At 40.4% G+C, this 6,456-nt stretch overlaps 1 long non-coding RNA gene across 1 annotated transcript; it reads right to left on the bottom strand.

Annotated features, from left to right (window-relative positions):
• Positions 1-52: 52 nt before the first annotated feature.
• LOC119719556 lies at positions 53-1,410 on the bottom strand. Its single transcript, XR_005269983.1, has 3 exons — positions 745-1,410; positions 381-602; positions 53-85 (listed from the first exon to the last, which is right to left on the bottom strand). It is a non-coding gene; the product is annotated as an uncharacterized LOC119719556 (long non-coding RNA).
• Between the last annotated feature and the right edge of the window lie 5,046 nt (positions 1,411-6,456).

Below are 6,456 nucleotides of genomic sequence, written 5' to 3'. Positions count from 1 at the left end.
AGCTTTACTGCAGGCTTGCCTATTGCCCTGTTGCAAAATACCAGCACCCACCTTGTCCCAACTCGGTCAGCACTCTCCTGAATCCCTGCAATGTATATAAAAATTAAGAACTTGTTTCCCCTTTACCTTGGTTGCAGATTTTGGTTTTGGTTTACCTTGATTGCATTTTCATGTTTCGTGATCAAAAGGTTGTGCATGGTTTTCGACATTTTTCTCAAAAAACTGTAATATATGCACTTAGCTGGAACTTCAACAGGTTTGGTTTTGATCATTCTTCTAAGTTCTTTGGATTTTGAGTGGTGTTATTATTGGAAACAGACAAAATGCATGAAAAGCAAATGATCCTAAATCCCTATACACACATACAAGCTGGCACATACCTTTTGCTGTCTGACCCTATTGACAGCATTTCCACCTTTCTTGGTCTCCTCACTGACCACAATGCACCTCATGTCTGGATCCACCACGCTGGGGCCGTAAGGATCCGTGATGGGCACGATGGAGTCTGACTGTAAGATGCGTGGTTTGATATCGTGGATGAAGTCACGGATAGACGCGATGCACGCATCCATTGGCTGGATCAACTCTGGTAGTGTTTTTTCCTGCAATCAGATGAGGGGGATATATTCAGGTGTTGTATTAATATGAAATACTGAACACTTATACATTTATGACCTACTCTCAGCCAATGAAGAGAAAGAATGTAATAAAGGTTGTTTTATACTTGATTTGATGCGTTCTTACGTTGCAGCATGGATATGTCTGTCACACCAACTGTAATCTTCTCTTCTGCTCTGATAGCCGACTCACTCAGCAGGACTTTATGTCTAGCTTGGATGCGATCGAATGTTTCCCCTAGTGCCATGCTTCTGTAACTCTAATAACCAGCGAACAGTCTACTTCGTTAGCATCAGCATCAACTGGTGGAGAACTGTTAACGTTCAACCAAACAGACTCTGGTATGATTTTCACAGCAGGATTTGTTGGGAATACAAACCACGACTTGAGTAACGCTTGGAGTTTGTTTGGAGCGGAGCAGTCAGTAGGACCAGACCCACTTCTCCTTTGAGAATTCTAGTGGTAGGAAAGGTGCCAGACCGGTTACTTATATTGTTTATGAGAACTCTGACATCGTGCCCTTGTAGCTGCGCTGACTTGACGTAGATAGCAGTGATGATTGCGCAGACATCTTGCGTAACAGGAATCGGTCTCTGTCTGTACACTTCCAGTTCGTGGTCAAGGCCAGGATGCAGCTGTACGTAGAGTGTTTCCAATTTGCGACTGGTGGCATATATGGCACAGTATCGGACTGATTCGTTTGATGAGTTGGTTTATCGGTGAGGTTAAGATGAGAAGCCCTGTTTTGCAGCTGGGGAGCATTTTGGTTCACTGGAAAGCACAGCTCAAACCTGTACTGAATAAAAATGAAAAAAACAAAACAAATCAGATATTCAATAAACTGTTGTTTGCCATGAAGGAATAAGCAGGGATGAATACCGGTGGCTCTCTTTGAATCATTTGCAAATTAAAACAAGAGAAGTTGTTTAAAATTTCTCTTCTGGGGTTCCGTTTTGTGGGATACCGTTGTTCACCGGCGGGGCAGAAAAATACAGACCTGTACCGTACCCATAATGAAAAGTTGATATAGGCAAACGGACAAAAGCTCAAATACGCGGGGTGCTGCATACACTCACAACAGAACACACATTACACAATAGGCACGTGCATTTATATACAATGTATATAATACGCGCGCGCGCGTGTGTGGGTGGCTAAACTGTGGGCTAACCATGGGCTAACTAATCAAAACACTGACGGGCTATATTTTTTCAAGCCAAAATAGTCGTCGGAATTTATTGTCCAATTAGCTTGTTTCTTATATCAGCATTTAGAGAATTTTATCAACTTTATGAATGTTGTCACCCCAAGGTTGTTGAACTTTTTGTTTTGACGCTGTGGTAAAAAAACACAAGGACATGCGTGCTAAAAAACTAGTTTACGCTTCGTGATGTGCACTGTTGAATAGGAGCACAAAGCGTGGATGTGTCTTTTCAAACTAAAATGGTCGTTATGTGCCAAGCATTGTCATTGACAAATTTCATCCCTATAGAAAGCTGAAGATGTCTTCTTTCATGTTCTGATCACCCCAGATTTGTACGTTGCCCAGTTTTAAAGATATGCCTGTTTTGGTGTCTCAACAACGCACGCGCACCCATACTGAGTGTGTACACGCAGTGTTGCGATGAGCAAATGTCCAAAACTTTTCATTATGCATAAAAGTTGTAATAAAGGTACTAGCAATGTAAAGCAGTTCCCCTCTGTGTACATCAACGCCACACTGAACACTCCACACAGTCTTGTTCCATAATTGTGGGGATGCATACACCTGTTGAGCGATAGTTATTATGGGGATTGAAGACATTATGGGGGCAGCAGGAAGTCCCCATAAACTCTGTCCTAATGTCCTTAACAATAGGATACTTCCCATAACTATGTGCCGTTTATTGCAAAACACTCAGCTGAGTAAAGTGTACTTTAGGGCCCAGTCCTTAGTGAGTACGTAAGTTGTACAGGGTGAGTCAAAAAGATCAGTACCTTGTAAAAAGGCAAGACAAGTATATAAAAGTATAAAGCATTTTAAAGACAGAAACAAAAACTACAAGATTTTAGTAATCACCTCATTTTTGTTTCATCCATTTTGGTTTGTGGTTCGGGAGATACAGAGGTTTTCTCAACATTTACGAAAATCAATTTTGTCCACAGATCATTAAAGGGAATATACAACATTTGCAAACATCGAAAAATAAAACTACCAAGTTTTTACGAAATACCTTACTAGGATGTTGGTAAATGACAGTCTTAAGCATCTTGTAAAATTATGGCACCTGGTGTGAATTCATTTTCGAGAAAATGGTATTGTTGTATACATTTCCAACGCTGGTCGGCCGACCAGCATTGGAAAAACCTAACTATTTCTCAACTACTGCTCCAAATTTACCATTTTTTAGTCCAAATTTTGTTTGCTATTGGTTACATGTTCATGAACGGGTGCAGGCCAGCTAGACTGGTTCCCTTGCCTTACAATTTTCCATCATCTATAAATTGATCCATTTTATCTTTTGTGGAGTCAGGGAACCAGACTACTTGAACATTTTTGTTTTTCTTGGTTTTTCCAACCTTTTCGAACACAAAACTTCACAATATTTGATCTATTATACTAACCCCTTGAATAGTTCATTTCCGACAATTACAGCAAAAGCCAATAATGAACATTCCCTTTAAATCAGGCTAAAACACATCTGTGCACTTCACACCTATTGCACACGATTGAGTCAATCCTTGCGGTATGTTTCTGATTATTGCAGAGCTGATAGATTACAAACGTTTCACATGAATACAGTTTTCCGTCTCATTTTGGTATTCCTTTCACATAAATGAGAATGATTAAAGGGAATGTACATCATTGGCTTTTGCTGTAATTGTCGGGGTTAGTATAATAGATCAAATATTGTTACACTGACATTTTTGAAGTTTTGTGTTCGAAAAGTTGGAAAAACCAAGAAAAACAAAAATGTTCAAGTAGTCTGGTTCCCTGACTCCACAAAAGATAAAAAGGATCAATTTATAGATGATGGAAAATTGTAAGGCAGGGGAACCAGTCTTAGCTGGCCTGCACCCGTTCATGAACATGTAACCAATAGCAAACAAAATTTGGACTGAAAAAATGGTAAATTTGGAGCAATAGTTGAAAAATGGTTAGGTTTTTCCAACGCTGGTCGGCCAACTACCGTTGGAAATGTATACAACAATACCATTTTCTAAAAAATGACTTCACACCAGGTACCATAATTTTACAAGATGCTTGAGACTGTCATTTACCAACATCCTAGTAAGGTATTTTGTAAAAACTTGGTAGTTTTATTTTTCGATGTTTGCAAATGTTGTATATTCCATTCATGTGTGTATGTCATTCACTACTAGCCTGTAAACCAACATCTTTGCATATTGGGTATTCCGTGGATATAACATTGTTTTCCACTATTTTTTTCGGAAATATTGTAACTTTCAGAAACTTTGTCATATCATGTTGCCCATTTCACCAGATGACAGCAATAAATACAGTGGTTTCCAGAAATGTAATATTTTCAACCCCCTGTCTTCAAAAAATATCTTTAATATTTTTTTTCAAAATAGGGTGGCCATCCTTCTGACTTACCCTGTAGAAGTAATAGCTGGTAATGTTGAAAAAAAAAATACAGGAACGTTTTGTGAAGAGAGCAAGGTTTTGATAATTTGAGGGAAATTTGTGGGTAAAACAAAGACGAAATGCAACTAGTGCTAGATCAACGCACTGCACCATAAATGCCCTGAATGTATTGTGTAGGTTTTACATGTCACCAACTGCACATCCAGGGCCATGCAATGTATTTTTTAAATGTAACTCTTAAAAGTGCACCTTTGTGTTCCATTTAACCCTATTTTCCATTTTGTTGGATGTAGCATCTGGGGGGAGGGGAGACTGTGAGGACGATTTTAATTAAGGAGGGGCCAACCTCGTGCCCCGTGGGTACGATATTGCAGCGCCATGTTGTTTCCCATCATGCCTTGCGCGATCGTAAACCCCTGGAATTGTGTAATTTAAATGTGCCAAAATATGGCACATTATAATTAGGGCTGCAGTTTATCCGTTTTACGCACGGCGCCATCTTTAAAATGTTAAAAGTTGTGATTTTGAAGAATCAATCCTTTCAAACACAGCGTTTGGACGTTGTGTTAATTAGCAAAGATTTGTATTAAATGTACGTACCTCTTTCGTGCCTTTACAACCGGCAGGGTTTTTTTAGCGAAAAATGCGGCCGACATAATCCATATCGTACAGGCATCGCGACTTTTGAATCATAATTCTTTTTTTTATACGTGACGTTACGTGCAAAGCACGCGAGCGCATTATGGGCGCGCCCGGCGTGCAATCTTCGAAATGTGCGTGCAGTACGCTGTGAATAGCCAATCTGCGTCATTTACGTCATCATCACAGCCAGGGGTTAGTGTAAGGAACGAGCACGTGCCCCTGGAGTCGAGGCTGAGGAGGGGCCGGCAAGTGCGCACCCCCACCCCACACCTTAGCTACACCGGTCGCTGGTCAGGGGCGGCGGAACCGGGGGGGGGGGGGGGGGGGGGGGGGGGATTCTCCCAAGTGCCCCTTTTGCGGGCACATGCCCCCCCAGATTTTCCCAAGTGCCCCTTTTGCGGCCATAAATGTGCCCCCTCGAACAGTAAAGTGCCCCCTCAAGATACAACAAAAATGCCCTTAAAGTATCTATTTCTTAGAAGTAACCATATGCCAATAATGGTATAGGTATTTTTGATATAAACGAGGAATACAAAAAGCAAGTCCCAAAACCCATACAATACGGCCTGAAAATGGGCACATAATGCATATTTATCATATAATCATTGGTTTTGAAGAGCGCCCCTATGTTGGAAGATGGTTACCAGCCCCCCCCCCCCCCCCCCCCATTTTCTTTGAACTACTTTGGTCCCACATGTAAAATCGAAAATGTAAACAGGTTTGTTGAAGGCAACAGCTAACCTAAGACCCACCCCCTCGTTAAAGTATAGGGCTGGGAGTTTACGGATAATAGGGTAATCGGGTATCCGATAAACACATGGGCTGGATTGTGTTTGATTGAATATCCGTAACAGGACAGGGATGATGGTGGGTTTGAACCATTCAATTCTGAGCAAACCAGAAAGTCACACACTATACACTCTTCCTCACATACTCATCTTAAGGTAAAATGCAATACAACAGAATGTGACTGACACAAAATGATCACACCACAAACAATTGTGAGATACTAACATCATGTATTTTAATATGGAACCTGAATGCAATCCATATGCGTACTCCATCAGGCTATTACTGGGCAAGTCCAAGAATTCACACACGCTACGTCCCAGCAAAGTTGAACCCTCTAAAAAGCAAATAGATCAGTGCGTTTCTTGTATTCTGTTGGGCGTCTGAAAGGAAAAACCTGTACCCACACACATTTTTGTTATTCTTTGGGATGAAGAAGACATGGTACGCTACGTATGGGACCACATGGGGACATTTTCTTGGACTTGCCCTACTTGCAAAAAAGGAAATTTTTTCTAGTTATGTTTAAGAGTACTAGGCCTTTTAATATGTGATTACAGATATAAATGCAAAACCAGTCTATTAATTAAAAAGTATGCAAATAAAGAGAAACTTTCAACATTTTCAGCCACTGCAAAGCATAGAAAGTGAATTTGAAAGTGAATTTGAAACCACACTTCATTAACATCCAAACATGTCAGATTATTGGGTTTTTTATTATATAAAAAAAATATGAAAAAAATGACAATGCACCTAGCACGTCAGTTGCTCTTGACTCGTGATTGATCGTGATTGATTTGGGAAAAAAGAAAAGAATA

The sequence above is a fragment of the Patiria miniata genome, unplaced genomic scaffold (genome assembly GCF_015706575.1).
Source record: "Patiria miniata isolate m_02_andy unplaced genomic scaffold, ASM1570657v1 HiC_scaffold_8, whole genome shotgun sequence".
NCBI classification, from domain to species: Eukaryota; Metazoa; Echinodermata; class Asteroidea; order Valvatida; family Asterinidae; genus Patiria; species Patiria miniata.
This window is presented reverse-complemented; position numbering and strand designations above follow the sequence as displayed.